General features: G+C 40.5%; 1 protein-coding gene and 1 pseudogene across 4 annotated transcripts in view; both read left to right on the top strand.

Moving 5' to 3' along the window:
• Window positions 1–1,459: 1,459 nt before the first annotated feature.
• Window positions 1,460–22,142, top strand: part of MTUS2 (microtubule associated scaffold protein 2) — a 537,267-nt gene continuing 516,584 nt past the window's right edge. For all 4 annotated transcript variants that reach the window (XM_029936897.1, XM_029936898.1, XM_029936896.1 and 1 more), the window contains exon 1: window positions 1,460–1,530. The gene's annotated coding sequence lies outside the window, so the exon portion shown is untranslated. The remainder of the gene's footprint in view (window positions 1,531–22,142) is intronic.
• Window positions 21,989–22,079, top strand: LOC115290862 (annotated as a pseudogene).

The following is a 22,142-nucleotide window of genomic DNA, read 5'->3' as shown; positions in this document are numbered from 1 at the left end:
CATATGAACAGGAAACTTTTTGTATCTAGGGTATTCACATGGACTCTATTCTGTTGGGTTTTAGTTCCAATAGTGTTGTGGGTGCCCTACATCCCATTCCTAGTGTTGGGGTGGTTGTGGTGGTGGTGCACTGGTGCTGGTGTTCGTAGCAGTGATGGGAGTGGTGGTGGCAGCTCCTAAGATAGACGGGCTACTGACTATATTAGACAGGAGTGAGCGTCTCCTGCATTCCATCCGGACTTGGACCTCAATGTGATGTGATGCTCGCTGCCATGTTAGGGCAGCCCTTCTGCTTTCCTCCCCGCCTCTTGCTCCTCACTTACTCTAACACGCTTTCCCTTTGGCCTTCCCTTTTTAGAGATTGTAGAGATTCTTACTGTCACCCTTTGCCTTCCAGCCCTCAGCTGTTCTCTCTGCCACACACTCTTGGAAAAGACTCCTAATGTTGCAACAGGAAGCCGAGAGGGAGTTGGCAGTAAATAGACTGAGTTGGAAGAGAGAATTGAGGAGGGTCACTCAGGCCCTTCCAAATGCTGGAGGCAGTCAGTTTGTTATCCCTCAGGTGCCACGAAGATGTTAAGTTGGAACGGAAACAGTTAATACCCAAACCGTTGATACTGCTTAGGAAAATGATGGTGCGGAGCAGTAGATAGTTTTGAAGACTTAGTTGTTTTCCAGTCCTGTCATTTCTTTTTGACTTGAAAAAATGATGCAGTTGTTATTTTTGAGGTAAACGGTGGTGGATATCCCCAATTTTATATGACTCAACCTAATAACGGCAGGCATTCTGTGGCATCTACTCAGTAGCATCTGGGAGGAAAATTCGTAGTTTTTTCTACCACCTAAAACTAATCTTGCTGGACAATTCAGAGAGAAAATTAATTTTTGATGTTTTTTAAAAATACAGTTTTATTACAGATTCAATTAATATTAATATTGTTAATATTGTGGGATTCATAGTTCCTTTAGTTCTTTATTTTTTTCTGAATAAGAACGAAAGAAGAATAAAAAAGCATACATTTGGTGCCATTTAAGAAAATCAGGAACTACCAAATAGACATAATTATTCACGGATCAGAGGTATTCTTCCCCGGACAAAAGCCAAGTCTTTAGCCGTAAGATACTTCATTTAAATGGTATACTTAAGAATCAGCTTTTAGATCATTAACTACTTGAGGGATTAAGATAGAAGGAAAATTGAAGTAATATAATTCATTGAGGATTAATCTGAAAATAAGATTAAGTATCTCTAAAATCCCAGACACAGCTGATGGAAAAGTGGTAAGTTCATGAAACACCTCCACTTATGAAAAGTTCGTTTGTGGTACATTTACTGCATAGATTCAAGCTGTCCCGAGCTAACCTTATTTTTCAGGGAGGAGCAGTATTACAATGAAGTAACTGGGTTATGCTCTTCTAAATCTGTGTCTCTAAGTGTTCATCTCTCTTTCGCTTTTTAAGGTTTCCACACCTGGACCATCAACTAGGGCAAATTGTCACCAATGGCACACTCACTTTCTGGAGGTCAAGGTGAGCTCATGTGACTCTCTACTTGATTTGGTATTTCATTCCGCTTGGGTTCCTGGCACGCAAAGTAAATAGTGGTAATTTTTTGGTGGATATTATTAATGAAAAAAGTCAATTAAAATGAATTCTGATATGAAAATTTAATTTTGCTTTTTTAAAAAATGTGAGGAATCTATTCAGACATTGACAAAACTCAAGTTCAAGCAACATGTTTTGTTAACGTTATTCAATTTGTGGAACGTGCTTATAATGGATATCTCTTTCCTAGTGGTAATTAATCCAGCACAAAAGGTTACCGTGTGATTGTTAACATGTGTTTAGTAATATCAGTTGACAGAAATAGGCCAAGAGGATGCAGTTGGTACTTCGGGGTCTGCTTTGAGGGGCAGGACGTACTTGATCGCTGAAGATATTGAGAGAGAAAGCCCAGAGTGGGTGCAGGGGAGAAAGTTAATGCCCTGCAAACAGAGTTTATGAAACCAAGAGCAGATGCTTAGTGAACAGCCAGGACCACAGAAAGTTTACAATGTTTGAGAGAGGCTTTTCTGAGGGCTGCTGCTGGCCCACATGGCATTTCGCACAAACTAGACAATGGCACCCCATCCACAGACATTTTACTTTCATCTGATGGAGAATTGTTGATTCTTACTGATTTTTAGAACAAGATACTTTCTTGCCTTATGCTGGAAGATTGCAATATAAATAATTAAATTACCCATCTTTAAACCATCAGTGTTGTAACAAAGATGCACAGTTTTTGAAATAGTAGGGATGCTCATGATGTGATTTGTGGCCTCTTTAATGTGGTGAACTTGCACAGTGCACAACTTGAACAATTGTGGCTGGCTTTGCTTTGTTGGGGTTGAATTCAGGGTGGACTGTAAGGAAGGGAAGCTTTTTATTGTCTGGTCATTGGGGACAGGAGATAGAAAGGACAGTGTGGGATATAACCTTCACTGGACGCTTGAGTGGCATGAAAGAAACTCATCAGAGAGACAGTAGCTTCTGTAGGTTTGGAGGCCAGAAGGGGTAGCCTGAGCTTTCTAGGGGTAAAACTAGGGAAACCTCAACTTTTATGTTTTAAATCAAATTTATGTCTGAGTTCCTGAGATTTAGTGATATAGAGTATATATTTTCAGAGTCCCAACATAACTGAAGTGGTTTTTAATCTGTAGATCACCACCTCCGTGATGGTCTTATTCTGAAAGACTGTTTAAACTTGAGTGTTTTCTCCCAGAAGAAGGGAGTTGGTTTCAAAATATTGAGTGTTTTTACGGGGCATCTTCATGGCTCAGTTAAGCAGCTGACTCTTGATTTTGGCTCAGGTCATGATCTCACGGTTTCTTGAGTTTGAGCCCCGCATCAGGCTCTGTACTGACAGTGTGGAGCTTGCTTGGGATTTTCTTTCTCCATCTCTCTGCCCTCCTTCCCCAACCCTTCAAAATAAATAAATAAACTTTAAAAAAATGTTGAGGGTGTTCAAAATGGATGACTCTTCCCTGCTTAACAAACTTTTATTTATTTTTTATTTAATTTATTTTTTTGCTTAACAGGTTTTTAAATTAATCTTCTGATGAGACAAAAAGCTGTTAAGTTGATGTTAATGAGTAGATAGTGATTGATAAATGAAGGGTAAGGAAGAAGCAGTGGTGTTTTAGGGTAGCAGGTGGAGAATGTGGCTGATGGCTGCTGTGTTGTTGAGTAAAAGCACAGATACGAGAAAAAAACTGATGCAGTGCCGATGGGCCGTAGTGGGCGGAGGAGCGGTCAGGGTGGTGGCGGCCACTGTGATGTTGAGGACTCCCGTGAGGGGGGAAATGGGAAGAAAAGATGCCAGGCTGTGGAAACAAAGCATCTGGCCTAAGAATATGCCTCCTTGGGTGCTGGTGCCAGAACCGATTAGAGGGCATTTCCAAGGAGCTTCTCTTCGTGAAATGCCAAGTTAGTTTTCTTATTCTATCATTTGTCCATCCCCACCTCCCCCAAAAGACACCACCTTACATTAAGAATGACAATAAAGAGACCTCAGATATTAGTTCTAATTCCAGTGAATGTTAATGTTTATTTCCCATACCCCACCTCACGGCCTACATTTCTTTCCTGTGTGTGTGTGTGTGTGTGTGTGTGTGTGTGTGTGTGTGTGTGTGTGTGGCGGGGTTTGATACTCCGAGGACTGAAGCAGAGGAACACGTGGTCAATTCAGAGAACCACTTAGGTGATTTAGGGGAAGAGGCCCTGGTGTCATTTACATGTTAACCCTCTCTCCCCCTCCCCTGCCACATCTTCTTGATCTATGTTTTGAAGAAAGGTATTATGTGGAGTCCTTTGTTTTTAATGAGGGGAGGGTGCAGAAGGAAAATGGGAAATCGGATAAAGGAGGCTTATGTGAATCAATTCCCTCCCACCCTCGGATAATTGCTTAGATGTTGTTTTGCTTTGTGGTTATTATGTCTAATTTTTTTCTTGGTGTTGGAATACCAAGGAAAGAGCAACGATAGGAAGACATTCCGGGGTCTAATATTTGGCACCTGTGATACCGAGCTAATATGTTCACATTCCATTTGCCTTACCTTTCAGTAGGGACAAGGATATTTGCAATTAGAAAATGCCGAGGGAGTCTTGTGAAACCACTAGCTTAGCAAGTGTTAAAATGACACAGAATAGTGTACTTAACCACAGTCCAGAATTCGCATTGTCGTTAATCTTCATGCTTTCAGATTAAAACATTTTATCACTACATGATCCAAATCATTGTCTTGATTATTTTATTAAAAAAATTTTTTTTATGTCTTTATTTTATTTTGAGAGAGAATCAGAGAGTGAGTGGAGAAGGGGCAGAGACAGAGAGAGACACAGAATCTGAAGCAGGCTGCAAGCTTCGAGCTGTCAGCACAGAGCCTGACGCGGGGCTCAAACCCATAGACTGTGAGATCATGACGTGAGCCGAAGTCGGACACTCAACTGACTGAGCCACCCAGGCGCCCTTGTCTTGATTATTTTAAATAAGAAGACCCTTTATGTTGATGATATAAAGACATATGTAGACACTCTGCCATAAGAGAGATTTAGATGTGAAGAGTAGCTTTAAAAAAAATTTTTTTTTGGTATTTTATTTATTTTTGAGAGAGAGAGAGAGAGAGAGAGAGACAGCATGAGCAGGGGAGGGTCAAAGTAAGAGGGAGACATAGAATCCGAAGTAGGCTCCAGGTTCTGAGCTAGCTGTTAGCACAGAGCCTGACACGGGGCTCAAACCCACAAACCGCGAGATCATGACCTGAGCTGAAGCTGGGCCCTCAACCAATTGGGCCACCCAGGCACCCTGAAGAGTAGCTTTTAAAAAGGAGTGTCAGCGGGTATCATACGCTAGAGGTTGCTAGAGTGGGTATGTAGCACCATGTTGTAATGCACGCTCAGTGGAATGGAATCACTTACAGTGTTTAAACGCTGATACTCCAGTACTGTGCTGAGCTGACCAAACTTTGTCTCAGTTGTTCCATAAACACCCAGTGAGGTAGATGGTGCCATTGCCCTCAGTTTGCATCTAGGGCTTGTGGCCAGCCTTGCCCTTTCCCACAAGGTGTGCTGCCCCTTTGAGTACTGGATGAGATCTTGTAGACTCCTAAAAGTGTTTTTCGTTTCTCAGACCGTATGTATTCCAGACCAGCCTGCCTCAGCCCTCAAAATATGAAGCCTGATAGCTGCATACTCAGAATTGCTTTACAATTGAGCAAATAATTCTATCATTAGGGGGCACCCACTGAGTAAGGCCAGAGGAACCCTCAAAATACATCTGCACCACATAATGAGATGTGAGGGAACTGTCGGTTACAATTTGTTTCCCAAAGACTTTAGAGATTCTTGAAGAATATTTTGGGTGTTTTTTTCCCCCACCACTAAAGAAGGTCCTGTGATTTGAAAATATCTAAATGTCAAATAGGACTGAAACACCCTCAGATTTTTTTGAGGATGCGAAGAGACTCAGCAGCGTGTGTCTTATTTTCTCCTTTAGTGTTATTTTGAGGACTAGATTCGAAGCCCTGGGGTCTTAGAGTTCCATTATTTCAGGGGCAGTGAGGTTACTGTTCATCCCTATCTGCCTTTTCCTTAGAAGGCACCGGAGAAGAAGAAGCCAAATACATTTAAATATTGAAATCCATAGATGCAGAGCCCAGGATTTTAAGAAATTGGTTGTTGGGGTGAGGGGAGGCTGAGTGAATAAATGTCACATGGTTGATCCTGTTAAGGTGATGGAAGCCATAGAGGTTTCTTTGTTGTCTGTTTCTACGTGTGCCCAGGACAGCACAGTTTCCAGGCACTGCTCTCGTACCGTCAGGTACATACTGCTGTCTGGCCTCCGTAGCTAGGCATGAATCCTGTGTTCTGTGTGAGGTGAGGCCAGGTTTTATTAAACTAGGTCATCAGGGCACACACACAGGGGCCTGGATCGCACTGGCACTGCGTCATCTTTGTTAATTAAACGCGTAAGTGTGCCAGCAGCACACGCAATGGCTTCACGCCCGCTGTTAGAGCCAGATGCGGGGGAGCTGTGTAATACTGGATCTCGCGGCCAGTTAATGATGAATTACAATGGGACTCATCCTGGAAGAGCCCTTGCGACACTGATGTTATGTCAGCAGAGTTCACTGTAGTTAATCACAGTGATTACAGAAGAATTACAAATGGATGGGTTATTCAAATGTTACATAAGTAACTTTTAGGACATCTTAGTATAATGTAGATTCCCCCCAGCCCCTTTCCTCTTGGAAGCGCTGAGAACCCCAGCTGCATAGCCGTTCAGCAGGGACTTCCTGGGGCAGCAGCTTGGGACTTTTGTGCAGAGAGATCAGTTGGTGGTCCATTTCTTGTTCTTCTTTTGAAGGTTGAGTTTGGATCCATCTATAGGAGAATGAATTAAATGGCTTTCAAGTTATGACTTTTTAAGACTTGCTTTTGCCTGAAAAGGATTTGGTATTTAACTTTTCATTATATTTTTATAGTTGTTATTCATTGTACTTGACATTGTGGTCTTTTAAAGCACTGCGTGTGCACGTGCGCATGTGGGCGCGTGGGTGCACGTGCGTATTTGATGTTGTGCTGCTAGGGTGAGGATGTTCCGCCTCGAGGCCAGGAGAGGTAGAGTGGCCTTTCCAGAAGTGGTTGTTGACCTGTGTAGGTTGGAGAGCAGCCTTGGCCTGTGGGAAGGGGGACACGGGGTCTGATCTTGCTCCTGTAGGGCCCGCTTATCATCGGAAAGTAAGCTCCACGAGGGCTGGCATTTGTTCGTTCACTGCTATTTCCGACCCCTTGACCACTACAGGCCTGACACATGCTGGGTGCTTAGTGGACGTTTGTAGCATGAGGGAGGTGGACTGGGGGCTGGTGCCTCTGGGAAGTGGGATCCTTTTTTCTTCTATCACAATTGGAGGAAAGCAGGAAGATGCAAATAGTCCTTCTGTTTTTCTTTCTGCATCAGAGACGTAGTGAGAAGTCATGGCAAGACTTATGCTTCATTTAAGAAACTGGGGAGAAGCAATCTTTTGTTCATGGCGTAGAACTGACTCGGTGCAAGTCCTGGCTTTGCTGGCAAGTCCCTGATGTGTTGGATTTCTCCTTATGGTTTTTTATATAGAGACAGCTTGTTATGTTTGTCAGTCTGAACCAGAAAGGTCATGAGCAAGCCATGACGAAGGATAGTGTGGCATGTGGTGACACTCTGGGTCGTATCTCGGCATTTTGGGGTAGGTGACCTGACTTGCATTATGGTTTCCTTCTCTTAAAATGAGATAGCACCTATCCTGTAGTTCTAGAAGGATCCAAAGTCATCACAAAGTAGGGCACCCAGTAATGTTACAGTGCTGGGCACAAAGGAAATTCTGCTTTCCCTTCCAAGTTAGGCCATGTTTAAAACTCTCCTTTGAGGACGCCTGGGTGGCTCAGTTGGCTAAGCGTCTGACTTCGGCTCAGGTCCTGATCTCGTGGTTTGTGGATTTGAGCCCCACATCGGGCTCTGTGCTGACAGCTCAGAGCCTGAAGTCAGCTTCGGATTCTGTGTCTCCTTCTCTCTCTGCCCCTCCCCCACTTAAGATTGCTCTCTCGCTCTCGCTCTTGCTCTCACACACTCTCACTCTCGCTCTCTTGCGCTCTCAAAAAATAAACATGAAAAACTTAAAAAGTCTCCTTTGAGAAGCTGACATTTCTAGACTTGCTAAACTTACTTTAAAAAAAAGCATATATAGTTTCCCCGCCCCTTTCTCAAAATAGGGTACATTAAAGGGTCTTATATACAGGAAGTAGGGCTGCTCAAGTTATGGTTTGGCACCAAGGAGCCTGTTAATGCATTAACGTAACTGCACCAATCTGAGCTCATTTGTTAGAGATCCAGAATTCTTAAATGTGGAAGCCAGCATGGAGGCCACGTGAGAGCAGACCATGGGGAAACCTAAACTAAGTTTTGAGGTCTGTCAATCTGGGGCATCTTTCTCCTCAGAGTTTAATTTGGAGGAATAGTGATTCTCTGTAATAACTAAAATGCATGAAAGAATTAGATTGGAAATGCTTGGCCTGTTAGAAATTCTACGATGTATTTCGGTTCACTGGAGAGTTTTAACATCAGCCCAAATGCACAGATATGCTTCTGTATCCATCAAGTCAAAAGCTGTATGTGTCTTTTCAATATTTTAGTTCTGTTCTCTTTCTTTCCCTCTCTTTAAAAGAAATTAAATTATCTGGGCAGATTCATCTCCACAGACTATTATAAATGTGCAAATAATATGCCACTTACGGTGGATTTTTAATAGATTCCTTGTCAGGAGAATTCATGTTTTCTTTTGCTTCACGTAGAAGCGGTTCTTGTTATGCATGCAGAAAACAAAGCAGTCTTTCATTTATTAAGACAATGCATACTTAACAAAACCAATGAATTTTAACAGGAAAAGGGTGTTAGCACTCATCATCTCCCTAAAAGGCCGACGTAATAGAAATGATAGTCTGTGAAGCCCCGAGCTCTGCAGCACCCCAGCAGTGCCTTGCGTGGGATGCGTCCTTGGCCCTTATGGTGTGGTTATTTACGAACACACAGTATTTCCGTATTGGGCACTCTTCTTCAGTGGCGTGATCCAGGTCTCCTTAACTTCAATTGTATTTGACAAAATGCCTTGCACATAATGGGGTTTCATAAGAATTTGGTGAATGAAAATCCAGCACAGAGGGCTGGGTGCGTTGTGCCTCACATCACTGACGATGGGAGTGGTGTGGAAGAGTCGCTGTCCTCCTTAGGTCCTGTTGGAGCCATCGCACGGGACCATATTTAGGATGGCAAGAGGAGCCTGCCAGCAACTCACCTGGGCTGACTTTCTTTGTCCAGTGGGAATATATTGAAACAGGCACGAACAGTTTGGTGTTTCTGTAAATGGAGTCAGTATCATTTGAGTTTTGTGGTGGCATTTTCATGCTCCTTGTTGGAGAAATGCAGATAAGGGTGGAATCTACAGTTTTTTTTTCTGTCAGAAGGAAGAGGCAGGGGGCATAGGTCCCCGGAGAGGGAAGGGGGATAGTGACTGGTCCTACAGAAAAGGCAAAAGGACCCATTTCTAAGAAGGAGTCAGGCCTACATTAGACTCTAGGAGAATATATAGGCCTAGTGCACACTCCATGTTTTAGCTACATTTCCTGCTACCTACTCCTTTTTTAGTTCAGGTATATAAGTGTGTATTGAATGTCTGCTTTGTGATATTTACCAAATAAAATTTGGTTTTATGTTTTCCAAGAATTTACAGTCTGATGGGAAAGACTGGTACGTCAACAATGGTTTAAAGCCGTATTACAGGGGAGCGTGGAGGTGGGTCGCCCCTTCTCCATCCTTCCTTAGCCACTCACAGTATGTTTGGGGATCAATCAGTATTGATTTGATATTGGTGTTTTATGTCTGTAATACTGAATGACAACAGTTGCTCTACTGTAAAATAATCTTAGCTACTGTAGAGCTATAAGAGTCAAAAGAAATAAATTATACTCAGTGGTATCTAGCCTGGCAGGACAAGAGTTGAATACAGTTGCCCTTGAATGTGTGGGGACTAGGGGCCTGTGATCCCCCTGCACAGCTGAAAATCCACCTGTGACTTTTGATTTCCCCAAACTTAACGGCTAATTTGACCAGAAACTTTACTGACAACATGAACAGTTAACTTCTATTTTGTATGTTATATGTGCTATGTACTGTATGCTTCCAATACAACAAGCTAGAGAAGAGAAAATGTTATTGAGGAAATCATAAGGAAAATAGTTACAGTGCTCTGCTGTAAAACTCCATGTAGAAGGGACCTATTCAAAGTCGTGCAAAGACCAGTCTGCCACAAAGGATTTTCTGACCTAAAATATCAGTTGTGTCTGGTCTGGATGCATAGCCTATGTTTTTCATAGTCACTAGAGAATTTTATAAGATCTCAAATAAAGTGTGCCCAGAAAGATATTTAAAAAGATGATTTTGAACAAAAGGGTGTTAGAGGGCTAGATTACGGGTAGAGTGATAAGTAGCAATTTTTTACTGGTGACCTCTTTTACTTTGGCTTTTGCTGCATGTCTTTTTTATTTTTTTTAATAACAAAGGTTTCTTAAAAATTGAGGCATAATGGACATACAATATTTTATGAGTTTCAGGCATATAACATAGTGGTTTGATATTTGTATACATTGCAAAATGATCACCCTGATAAATCTAGCTGTCACCCTACAAAGTTAACACCATGATTGACTATATTCTCCATGCTGTACATTAATCTCCATGACTTGTTTATTTTATAACTGGAATCTTGTACTTTCTGATCCCCTTCACCCATTTTGTACGCCCTCCTCCCCAACTCCCTTCCCTGCTGACAGCTACCAGTCTGTTCACTGTATCTGTGAGTCTGGATTTCGCGTTATTTATTTTGTTTTTTAGATTCCACAAATGAGTGAAATCACATAGTATTTGTCATTCTCTGACTTACTTCCCTTAGTATAATGTCCTCAAGGTCCATCCGTGTGGTTATAGACGGCAAGATTTCATTCTTCTTATGGTTTATTTATCCATTCCTCTTCTTTATCCATTCATCTATCTATACTTGGGTTGTCCCCAAATCTTGGCTTTAGTAAGTAATGCTGCAGTGATCATAGGGGAGCATATATCTTTTTGAATTAGTATTTTTATTTTCCTTGGATAGATACCCAGTAGTGGAGTTGCTAGATCATGTGGTAGTTTGATTTTTAACTTTTTGAAGAATCTCCATACTGTTATTCATAGTAGCTGTATCAATTTACATTTTTTGGGAAATAGTTAATACATAAGTATTAACACACTACTGCACAAGCAACAGACCAAATAAGAAATCAGCAAATCAAAGTGTGTCTCAAAATAAAAGAAAAAGAAACTACAATACTCCAAAACCTAAGGGATGTAGCAAAAGCAGATGTTAGAATGAAATTAATGCTATAAACATTTGTTTATAACATGAAGAAAAACGTGTTCAAATAAACAACTTAACGTTGCACCATAAACAAGTAGAAAAAGAAGAAACATAGTTGAAATTTAGTAAAGGAAGGACATAACAAAGTAGAATCAGAAATAAATAAAATAGAGACCAGAATAAACAATAATATAACATGGAAAGAAATGACTAGCTTTTCAAAAAAAATTGGCAGTGCTTTAACTACATTAACTAAGAAAAAGAGAGAGAAGACTCAAAAAAACCAAAATGAAAAATGGAAGAGTGAATACAACAGATAACCATAGAAATGCACAGTGTGATAATAATTTTAAACAATTATATAGTAACTAACAAATCAGATAACTTAGGAAAAAACCATCTAATTCTTAAAAACTTACAAGTTATCGTGATTGAATCATGGATCTGGAATCCAAGAAATAGGGAATAATCCTAGACCAGTGAAAATTAAATTAGAGATAAAAAAATCTTCCAGCACAGAAAAACCTAAGTAAGACCACATGGTTTTATTGGTGAGTTATACCAACCTTAAAAAAAATTAATGATGGTCTTGATCAAAATCTTACGAATAATAGAATAGGCAGAACTCATTCAAAATCTTTCCATGAGGCCAGTACTAACCTGATACCAAAGCAAGATAAAAACAATATGAAAACAATAAAGAGTACTTGGTCTGATATAAGTATTGCTGCTCCAGCCTTCTTTTGACGCCCATTTGCATGATAAGAGGGGTGTGTTCTCCACCCTCTCACTTTCAATATACAGGTGTCTTTAGGTCTAAAATGAGTCTCTTGTAAGCAGCTTAGAGAATGGTCTTGTTTTTTAAATCTACTCTGACACTATATGTCTTTTGATTGGAGCATTTTGTCCATTTACATTCAAAGTAATTATTGATAGGTATTTATTGCTCTTTTATTACTTGTTTTTTTCATTGTTTCTGGAGATATTCTCTGATCCTTTCTTATCTTTGTCACTTTTGGTCTCTCCTTTGCACTCAAGGAGTCCCCTTTAATATTTCTTGCTGGTCTGGTTTAGTGGTCATGAACTCCGTTAGTCTTTGTTTGGGAACCTAGCTCTTCTTCTGTCCTGAATGATAGCTTTGCTGGATAGAGTATTCTTGGCTGCAGATTTTTCCCATTCAGCACTCTGAATATATCATGTCAATCCTTTCTGGCTCGCCAAATTTCTGTTGAGAAATCTCTAGCTAGCCTTATGGGTTTTCCCTTGTAAGTTAAGGACTTCTGTCTTGCAGCTTTTAATATTTTTTTTTATCACTATATTTTGCAAATTTAGTGACAACATGTCTTGGTGTGGGCCTGCTTTTATTGATTTTGATGTAAGTTTTCTATGCCTCCTGGATCTGGATGTCTGTTTCCTCCCCCAAATGAGGGAAGTTTTCTGCTATTATTTCTGTAAATAAATTTTTTTGGTCCCATTTTTCCTCTCTACTTCTTCTGGGACTCCTATAGTAAGGATATTATTATGTTTGATGGAGACACTGAGTTCTCCAAGTCTATTCTCATGTTGCATAATTCTTTTGCTTTTTTGTTCTGCTTCTTTATTTTCCATTATTTTGACTTCTATACCACTTACTCATTCCTCTGATTCTTCCAGCCTGGTGTTCATTGCACCAGGCCTATTTCTAATCTTGTTTATTGCACTTTTCATCTCTAATTCTTTTTTAGCTCTTTTATTTCTGTTGTAAGAGTCTCCCTGATGTCTTCTTTTCTCTAGTCCAGTGAGCATTCTTAGGGTTGTTGCTTTAAATTCTCCATCAGACATGTTACTTATATCCATTTTACTTAGATCTCTGGCTTTGGCCTTATTTTGTTCTTTCATTTGGATAAATTCCTCCATCTTGGCATTTTGTCTTAGTCTCTGATTCCTTCTGTTAGAAAAGCCAGTGATGTCTTCTGCTCCTGAAAGCAATGGCTTAGTGAAGAAGAGGGCATGTAGTGCCCAGGGCCTGGCACTTCAGGGAGTGTGTCTGATGTGTGCTCTGCTGTTGTGTTTTGGTTGCTCTGTCCTTCAGGCCAGTCATCTGCAGATGCTCTCCTTGCCTTCTGTGGGAACTGTTTGGTCCCTGACCTGAATGTGAGTTTTAACTAGGTGTGCTCTGGTCTGTGTGTGAAATGAGACCTGACACCAGCTGCACCAGAACTGAGGCCCTGTAGAACTCTCTGGCTAGGAGATGTGGGCATGAAGATGTTGGTCTTCTGGGGGACGGGCATGTGACCCTGGGGCTGAGGCAAGCTTGATAGAGAAGGGCAGTCCACCATGGGAATGGCTTTGATTTGCATTTCCCTAATTATTAGTGGTGTTGAGCATCTTTTCATGTGCCTATTGACCATCTGTATGCCTTTTTTGGGAAGGGTGTCCATTCAGATATTCTGCCCATTTTTAAAATTGGATTGTTTACTTTTTTGTTACCGAGTTGTGTGAGTTCTCTGTATATTTTGAATATTAACCCCTTATTTGATATAGGCCTTGCAAATGTCTTCTATTAAGTAGGCTATCTCCTTATTTTGTTGGTGCTTTTCTTCATCATGTGGATGCTTTTAATTAGATGCAATCCTATTTGTTTATTTTTGCATTTGTTTCCCTTGCCTTTGGAGTCAAATCAAAAAAAATTACTGAGATCATTTTCAAGGAGTTAAGTGTCTTTGTTTTCTTCTAGGAGTTTTATGGTTTCACATCTTACATTCAAATCTTTGAGTTAATTTTTACATATGGCATAAGATAATGGTCCAGTCTTTCTTTTGCATGCAGCTGTCTAGTTTTCTCATACCATTCATTGAAGAGATTCTTTTCTCCATTGTATATTCTTTTTCTTTTGTTGAAAATTAAATGATCATATATCCATGGGTTTATTTCTCGGCTCTCTCATCTGTACCATTGATCTATGTGTCTGTTTTCATGCCAGTACCATACTGTTTTGATTAGTATAGCTTTATAGTATAGTTTGAAATCAGGGAGCATGATACCTTGATACCCTTGACTTGGTTTTTCTTTCTCAAGATTGTATTACCCATTTGTGGTCTTTTTGTGGTTCCATAGAAATTTTAGAATTATATATTTAATTTATGTGGAAAATGACATTGGAATTTATCAAAATTCCCAGTCCAGGGATTGCATTGTATCTATGGATTGAGTAGTATAGACATTTGAACAGTACTAATTCCTCTAGTTCATGAGCACAGAATATCTTTACATTAATTTGTATCTTCTTTAGTTTCTTTCATTACTGTCTTACAGTTTTCATTGTATAGGCCTTTCATATTCTTGGTTAAATTTATTCCTATTTTTTTCTGATGCAATTATAAATGGGGTATTTCCTTTTCTGATGGGATATTTCTGTTTCTGATAGTTCATTATTAGAGTATCAAAATGCAGCAGATTTTTGCAAGTTAATTTTGTATCTTGCAACTTTACTGAGTTCATTAGTTTTAACAGTTTTTTTGGTGGACTCTTTAGGGTATTCCATATACAGTATTATATCTGCAAATAGTGACATTTTATTTCTTCCTTTCCAATTTGGATGCCTTTTCTTTCTTTTTCTTCCTACCTGCTGAGGCTAGGGCTTCTGGTACTATGTTGAGTAAAAGTGAGGAGAGTGGGCATCCTTGTCTTGTTTTTGATCTTAGAGGAAATGCTTTCAGCTTTTCATGGTTGAGTGAATTAGCTGTGGGCTTTTTCTCACATGGTCTTTATAGTGTTAAGGTACATTCCCTTTATATCCAGTTTGTTGAGAGTTTTTATTATAAATGAATGGTTTTGTCAAATGCTTTTTCTGCATCTATTGAGATGATCATATTGTTTTTATCTTTTATTTTGATAATGTGGTGTGTCACACTGATTGGTTTGCAGATGGTGAACCATCCTTCCGTCCCTGGAATAAATCTCTTGCGATCATGGTGTGCGATTCTCTAAATGTATTAATGAATTTGGTTGGCGAATATTTTGTGGAGCGTTTTGCGTCTGTGTTCATTGGGGATATTGGTCTATAATTTTCTTTTTTGTGGTGTCCTTGTCTGATTTTGATATCAGGGCAATGCTGGCTTTGTAAAATGAGTTTGGATGCTTTCTGTCTTCTTGTTTTTTGGAAGAGTTTCTCTCTTCTCTGAATGTTTGAGAAAATACACCTTGAAATCATCTAGTCCTGGACTTTTGTTCGTTGGGAGGATTTTTGATTACTTATTCAATTTCCTTACTAGTAATCAGTCTATTCAGATTTTCTATTTCTTCATGATTTAGTCTTGGAAAATGGTTATGTTTCTAGGAATTTATCCATTTCTTTTAGGTTTTCCAGTTTGTTGATATAGGATTTTTCATAGCAGACTCCTATGGTTCTTGGTATTTCTGTGGTATAAACTATAACTTCTCTTTCATTCTGACTTATTTATTTGAGCCCTCTCTGTTTACTGCTTGTTGAATCTAGCTAAAGGTTTATTTTGCGTGTTTTTTTAGTGAACTAGTTCTTAGTTTCATTGCTCTTTATTATTGTCCTTTTAGTCTCTATTTCATTTATTTCTGCTCTCATCTATATTATTTTCTAGTTTTCTGTCTTTTTTTTTTAGTTCATTTAGGTATACAGTTAAATTGAGATTTCTCTTGTTTCTTGAGGTAAGCCTCTATTGCTATGAACTTCCTTCTTAGAACGAGTTTTGCTGCTTCCCACAGATTTTAGTATGTGTTATTTCTGTTTTTATTTGTCTCTAGGTGTTTTTTGATTTCTTATTTGGTTTATTCTATGATCCAGTAGTTGTTCTGTAATATGTTGTTTAATCTCCATGTATTTGTGGATTTGTGGTTTTTCCAGTTTTCTTCTTTTAATTGATATCTAGCTTCATACTGTTGTGGTTGGAAAAGGTGCTTTATCTTTATATGATATAAATATTCGTGAATTTGTTAAGACTTGTTTTGTGACCTAACGTGATCTATTCTGGAGAATATGCCACGTGCACTTGAGAAGAATGTGTATTTTGCTGCTTTAAGATGAAATGTTATGTTATCTATTATGTGACATTTAAGGCCTTAAGAAGCTTATTTTTATTAGTTAATAAGATAAATTGATTATTGATTAGTGTATTTTGGAGACTATTATGAGTATATCCCACTGTCTAGCACAGACCCTGTAACATGGTGCACAATTAGTAGGCATTTTGGATAAATGCATAAAATGCATATATTCCTGGAGATAATAGCATTTTATTTGCTTTCCAAATACGTCTTTTATACTATCATAGTTAGCTCAATGGAAAATATGCTCCTAAAGTTGATGAAAGTCATTTCAAAGATTCCAAGAAGTGTTAAATCAGTAAAATAAGACACCTGGCTCTCCCAAAGGGAGAGGATGGAAAGTCGTTGTCTCTAATATAAGCTTGTTTGGAAAGCTGAACAGGCAGAAAGCACAGCAGAAGTTCACAAAAGCCCACTCGGTCCAGAGCCACAGAGGAATGTGGTACAAGCAAACAGCTGTACCAGAAAGCCAGCTCAACACAGACCCTCTGGTAGGAAACAAAACGGGCATAATACAGGGTCCATAGAGGAAACAGAAATTCGCTTAAGGGTCATGTGGCCATCCGCCAGGGACGCCGACTGATAGAATGAGAGCAAGCTCACAGAGCCCCTGCGCCGCCTCAGGGTTGCCGTCTGGACCGGTTCTGCCGGGAAAGGCTCTTCCCAGTTTCTCTCCCGCTCGCTTTCCTGTAGGAACCCTCCGCTCCGGCCAGATTGCCCTGCTTATTTTCTAAACATGCCTCATGCTGCCTCTACCTGGTTTTGCTCCCCATGCTCTTCTCTCCAGAATGCAATTTTCATTCCCCTTTCTATCCTTGATTTGTTTTCAAGACCCAGTTCAAGTTCTGTGCCCTCTCTGAAACCCTTTCTAAATTTTTCCACATCACAACATTTTAAGCGTATGAGTTAAAGGGAGTCCTGCGTCCTCCTCATTCCTCCAAATTCAGGAAACGACAAGCAGTCATGGTTTATGACCAGGACTTAAAGAGGACGGCGGTCAGCACATGGCGTGTGGCCTACGAATCCCAGAGTGAGGAGGTAGGTAGAGGTGAGGAGAGCACGAGGAAAACCCCATTCTACAGAAACCTCAAGTGTTTACAAAACTTAACTGGAGAGAAAGTCATCTTTTTCTGGCCACTGAAGTAGGCCTTAAGCCCAGGAGAGCACCTCCTTCCTCTGTGGATGAAGGCCCCGCAGGCAAGGGACTTTTGGCCAGACTCTGTGCACAGCACCCTGCCTTCTGGCTTAAAATCTCAGTGAAGGTTTTGACAGTTCCTACCTGGACAAAGAAGGGATGTGGAGTGCTTTTAACTTGTCTGCAAACTCCAGACAAAAATGTAAATGCTATCCTAACCTCAGGCAGAGGCATGTTCTCCTGTGCATAGGACCCCATTCTAAGTTTTGGATACAGGTGGAAATCAGCCAGCCCTCATTTCCTTGGGGTCCAAGGAAACAACATGGAAGGCATGTGAGGCTCTGGCTGTCCCTGGTCTTGGCCGCAGGCTCACGGAGTGAGGCTCCGCTTTGCTAATTGGCCAGAGCCAACTGGACCACCAGGGGCCCTCTTCCCAGCACATTTATCTGGGAGTTTAGCAATATTGGATGGAATTCCCAACGGCAGTGGGCTTGATCACCTCTATCGAGAAGAGCAATATTAAAAACATAAATTGCCCAGAGGGTATGCTTAACATTAAAATGCGAAGCAGTAATAGGGAGGAGAGACTTGTAAAAATGAAGTTTAATTTTGCTACAGAGAACTTTCATTCTTTGTGCAGCATTTCCTAAGGATGTGTAACCCACCCCTGAGGTCGGTCTTTAGACAGTTGATTCATTTTACAGCAAAATCTCAGACAGATACATTAAAATTAAACCTCCTGCTGGGTGTTAAAATTTCATTATCAAACCTGTCCTTGTTATAAGTACTTGTTTTCTATTCAGATGAGACCACTGAGTAGAGAAAACTTACCTTGATTTTTGTAATTAGAATATTCAGTTGCCTATTTATGTGGTTTCATTTAGTTTTGGATGTAAATTTCCCCTTTTTGTGTGCAGTCGAGTGTATCAGTTGCCAAAGAGGAGAGAAATTATTGCTATTAAATGCAATGATCATTTATTTGCAATTTAAAACATATTCTGAAAAGGATGAAAGCTCATTCTTGCCTGAAGCCTGTTTGTTGTGTGAGAGCTGTGAGGGGTCTCTGAGGGTTGTGTCTGGGCTGTGTTTTCTCCTGTGTCTTAGCAGTTAGGTATATTACTAGTCCAGCAAAAGCCTTTGCTTATTATGTTGGTGTCGGAAGTAGAGAAAAGTAAGGAAACGCACCTGGAGTGGACCTATGAGAAATAAGAAACCTGCAACACTTACGTGTAATTTACATGCAGGGCTAGTGCTTCTGAAAGATTCTGAGTCATATTTTTAAACACCATCATGCGAGCACACACACTTGGATACTGACATTGAGAGAATTCATCTTAGATGACCCAAATGTTGGGGTTGATTCTGGTCTATAAGAAAGGAAATCAGATTACTTGTTTCAAGAAGATTATCACCCTCTGCCCCCCTCCCACCCCCAACACACACACACATCTGTATGTACATGTGTGTGCATTAAATATTTTGGAGAATATTTTTTGAGTAACTATTATGTATCAGATACTATGTGTATGTCATGGATGCAAAGATAAATATGATCTCATGGTTCATCAGTTTGAGCTGTGCATTGAGCCTTGTATTGAGTCCCTGCTGGCAGCATAGAGCCTGCTTTGGATGCTCTCTCCCCTCTCCCACTGTGTACCCTTCCCTACTCAGACATGTGCTCACTCTCTAAATAAATAAATAAATACACACTAAAAAAAATAAAGGTTAACAAATTGCATATAAAAACATTTTTTTTTACTAATTATGCATTTGTTAAACTATTTGAACATGCTTTGATCCTGAAGGCAGCAACACTTTGACCATGAAAATGAGCGCTTGTGTTTTATGTTCTGTAGGATATGCAGAGCCTCTTCTCTTGCGGGCTGTCCAGAGTGGGTGCCATGGGAGGCCCATAAAATTCCTTTGGGGGTGGAGGATGGGACATGAACTAAGCTCTGATATATTTTGTTTTAAGGGTGCCCACACACAACTTCCCTGGGTCTACTGTGATGTTCTGGACTGAGATACACAGGGTGGCAGTGGGAGGTCACTCCCGGAGGGGAAAGGGAGACACCCACACACCCTTGTCCCTTTTGAATCTGTGTGTAGCGTTAAGTAGATTTACAAATTACATTATCAAGTTTTAACTAAATTAACCTTCACAAAGTAGATAAGTAGGCTAAAAAACAGAAATCGACCAAGAAGTGACAGTGTCAATGAACATTAAGAAAATGGCAGAATTGATACTGTTTCTACTACTCCCTGAATGAGAATTTTCTTAGCCGAGTAAAAAGTAGTGATGACCTAATTCTGTTGGACAAGAGGTTGGCCAGAAAATTCAAAATCATCACGAGAAGTATTCACATGAGTATTTATAGCTGTTATTGCAACAGTGTCGTTTGTCCTAACTGGATAGTGTGTTTTGTTCCATTAGTTACTGGTCAGAATACACATATGCAATTGACACCTGTATATAATTGCACATAATTGATACCTGTATATACTTGCATCTGTCTATGTATTGCATATAAATGCATGTGTATGCATGTTTATTTGTAAATGAACAAGTACACATGCTGGGGGTGCCTGATCAAAGTGTCCTTCTGTTAAGGGTGTCCACCCAAGAGCGTTTCCTGCCCATAGTTCAAGGGGCTTGCCATCCTCTCAGACCTGCACCTCAGACCTCCAGAATCACAATGTGCATTTCAACACGATTCTTTGGTGACTTGTATGTACATTGTAGTTTGGGAACTGCTGGTCTAGCGCATGTTTTATCACATACTGCTTCTGTGCTTTTGAAATCAGGGCATGATCGCGCTATATAAGAAATTGTAGAATTAGGGAAGTCTGAGTGTTTTTAAAAGATATAATTGACATAGAACATTATATTGCTTTCAGGTGCACAACATGATGATTCCATATTTGTGTAATTTGTCAAATGATCACCACAGCAAGTCTATTTAACTATCATCACACATAGTTATTTTTTTCTCTTGTGATAAGAACTTTTAAGATCTGTTTTCCTAGAAATTTTCAAATACACAGTACGGCATTATTAACTGCAGTCGCCATCCTGTACATTACGTTCCCAAGATTTACTTAACCAGAAGTTTGTGCCTTTTGACCATATTTACCCATTTTGCCTACCCCTTTACCTTTGCTTCTGATGGCCACCGATATGTTCTCTGTATTTGTGAGATTTTTAAATATATTCCCCATGTAAGTGAGATCATATGATATTTGTCTTTCTCTGACTTATTTCACTTAGCATAATGCCCTCAGGGTTCATCCACGTTGTTGCAGAGAGCGAGATTTCCTTTTTAATGTCTGAGTAACATTTCTCTTGTACACATTATACCACATTTTCTTGACTCATCCCTCCATCAGTGGACACTTAGGTGGCTTCCGTGTTTTCGCTGTTATAAACAATGCTGCAGTGAGCATGGGGGCGCATTGATCTTTTTGGGTTTAGTATTTTCATTTCGTTAGTTTAAATACCCAGGAGTAGAATTACCAGATCATATGGTAGTTCCATTTTTAATTTCTCTTTTTTTAAAATGAAGTATAGTTGACTCTATTTAAAAATTTTTAAAAAAAAATGTTCGTTTATTTTTGAGAGAGAGACAGAGACAGAGCATGAGCAGGGGAGGGGCAGAGAGAGAAGGAGACACAGAATCTGGAGTAGGCTCCAGGCTCCAAGCTGTCAGCACAGAGCTTGATGTGGGGCTTGAACTCACAGACTGCGAGATCCTATTATTTTTTTGAGGAATTTCCATCCTGTTTTCCCAAGTGGCTGCACCAATTTACATCCCCACCAGAGGTGCCCGTGGGTCTTTCCTCCACGACCATGCCAACAGTGGTTATTTTTGTCTTTTTAATGACAGCCATTCTGACAGAAGTGAGAGGCTACCTCATTGTGGTTTTGGTGTCCGTGTCCCTGATGATGAGTGATGTTAAACACCACAGGTCTGATTTTAATCTTCAGCTTGACTGTAGGCAACTTCCTGATCCCCCGAGACCCTGTTCTAGGTCCGTGAAGTAGATGCGGCCTCCCAGGTGTCCGTAAGGATTGCAGTGTACATGTGGCACGGTGAGGCTGCGCCTGGACAGCCTCGGTCCAGCCGCTCCTCCTCCTCCTCCGCCTCCTTGGTCTGTGAACCTTTGAAAGAGGGAACGTCTGTCCCAGCACAGCGGTCTTCATATACTGTTTACTCAAGTACCTCCTAAAAGAATTTGGAAAAATCACATATACCCTCACATTTTTAAAAGTGAAGATACAAAAGTGTTGTCCTAAGTTTAAAAAGTTGCAAAGTAATTCCTAGGTTCTTGTAACTCTTGATATTTTACACGTGGTAGCATCCCTCTTTTCAGTCCAGCTGCTAGAATTAAATCCCCAGCTGATTTGGTAGAGTCTCAACGGGGACTGGTGAATGGAAGAGCCAGAATTCATTTTGTCTCTCTCTCACTCTCTCGCTCTCTCACTCTTTTTTTCTCTCTCTCTCCCTCCCTCTCACCCTCCTACCTCTCTCTCTCTTTCTCTCTCCTCCTGTCCCCCTACCTCGCAGACCCTGGGGGCATCCCCTGGTGGTCAGGCACTCCCTCCTGGGGTGGCTGGCCCCAGGCTGTGGTCTGGCCAGGGCTCCTTGTGTTTCTTCAGTGCAGGCTGGGGGCGGCTTCTAGCAGCGGCTTCTCTGTCCTGCTCCATGGCTTCTCTTAGTCGTTCAGCTCCTCCTGTATTTGTGTCACTGGTTCCCTGAACAGATTCCCTCTGCAGCAGATACTTAAAGTGGACTCTGTTTTCCTGGTGAGATTCTGACTGATATCCCGAATCGCTTCTCGGCCTTTTGGCTAAGATCAAGTGTAGTATCTGACTGATACCCAGTCTTTATTGATATGCCAGTATTTGGAAGTGTCCCATTGTCACTGGAAAATCTTAAAACCCAAATCTGTGCACTATAGAGAGATTCAGGGTGTGTGAGGGA

Source organism: Suricata suricatta, chromosome 4 (assembly GCF_006229205.1).
Source record: "Suricata suricatta isolate VVHF042 chromosome 4, meerkat_22Aug2017_6uvM2_HiC, whole genome shotgun sequence".
NCBI lineage: Eukaryota > Metazoa > Chordata > Mammalia > Carnivora > Herpestidae > Suricata > Suricata suricatta.
Note: the sequence above shows the minus strand (reverse complement) of the source record. Positions and strands in the feature narration are given on the sequence as shown.